We start from the raw sequence: 1,364 nt of genomic DNA, 5'->3' as shown, positions 1-1,364 counted from the left end.
ACCGACAGACAGACATATAGCCGTTTATATATGGTATTCATTAAACTCACTATTGTTCTTTTATGAGTGTTTAGCCGGTTAAAATAGTTTTTTTAATATAACTTTAAATGTTACGGTTTCGGTTTCGATTCTAGCTGATGATACCCAAATCCCCCCCTTCTTTTTAAATCCCGACACTATAATAATGTATACGAACTCCGGACAAATAGAAATATCATATTTAAGCGTATTTTACTACCGGGCAAAGCCGGCGCCCCAATCCCGGTAGTTTATTATTAATATTCTTTAATATTACATATGTTATTACTGAGTTGAAGTAACAGACCGCCCTCTGTACGTCCACGCAGTGTTACCTCCTCCATCGCTGGCAACGGTGCATTGCGAATTCTGGTAACTATGTAGAAAAATATATTACTACAGATATGATATAAGGGCATCTATACTATTAATAATAAAATTCTAAATGTTTATTTATTTATTTATTTATTCATGTGAGTATATATCTACTAATAAAACTTTCGAACGGATGCACCGAATTAAAATTTTTTTTATTTCCTTGAAAGGTGTGAGTCCCTAGATTGTCCTTATCTATGTATGGTTGGTAACAAACAACGCCGAGTCACACAAAAGCCCGAAATTAGAGTTTTATGGGCCGCTTCGTGCAAGTCGAAAAAGTTACCTACCCATGTCAACGGAATTTGACACTTACTGTATACGGGATTTGTGGCGCAATGGATAACGCGTCTGACTACGGATCAGAAGATTCCAGGTTCGAATCCTGGCAAGTTCGTAATAATTTTCACCATCATTTTATCTAACGTTTACTCATTATCCTTACCCTTAGTTAAGGTATTTTTGTTTTTTTCAGTGATTTTGATTTGTGCATACTCCGAGTTCACAAGTTAAGCGTTGGTGATAAGACGATGTTGAGTGTACTTGATGTTGAGTGTACTCGATTTTGTGTTTGACTCTGCGTTGTGTGTACTGACGCGGTGCAGCCGCTAGTATTAAATAATAAGATACATAAAACTGTACAAAATTAGAATGTTCATATTTGTGAACCAATCATCTCGAATTGATTATTTACTGAATTTCCAATAACATTATGTGGATAGTTGTGGAGCCTGCGGTAGATAATTAGGGGATTGGAATGGAGTACTGGAAAGATAAACGGAAATTAACTTCTACAGAGGATTAAATTGAGGTCAAATTAAAAAATTTCAGTATATAAAGTAAAGACGTAAGAAAGGGACAGAGTTAGCTTAAATATGGAACGGAACGAAAGTCACTAATATGAAACGAAATACGAACACATAGTTTACTTCAAAGTGTATTCTAGTTTAAACCCTTCTTCTTGTGTTATC

At 35.2% G+C, this 1,364-nt stretch overlaps 1 non-coding gene across 1 annotated transcript; it reads left to right on the top strand.

Annotated features, from left to right (window-relative positions):
* The first annotated feature begins 717 nt into the window (after positions 1-717).
* On the top strand, positions 718-790 carry Trnar-acg (transfer RNA arginine (anticodon ACG)). The gene has a single exon. It is a non-coding gene; the product is annotated as a tRNA-Arg (tRNA).
* Positions 791-1,364: the final 574 nt, after the last annotated feature.

This window comes from Euprymna scolopes, chromosome 4, assembly GCF_053919585.1.
Source record: "Euprymna scolopes isolate OS-2025 chromosome 4, ASM5391958v1, whole genome shotgun sequence".
Taxonomy (NCBI): domain Eukaryota; kingdom Metazoa; phylum Mollusca; class Cephalopoda; order Sepiida; family Sepiolidae; genus Euprymna; species Euprymna scolopes.
The sequence above is the reverse complement of the archived record's forward strand: the minus strand, read 5'-3'. Positions and strand labels throughout refer to the sequence as shown.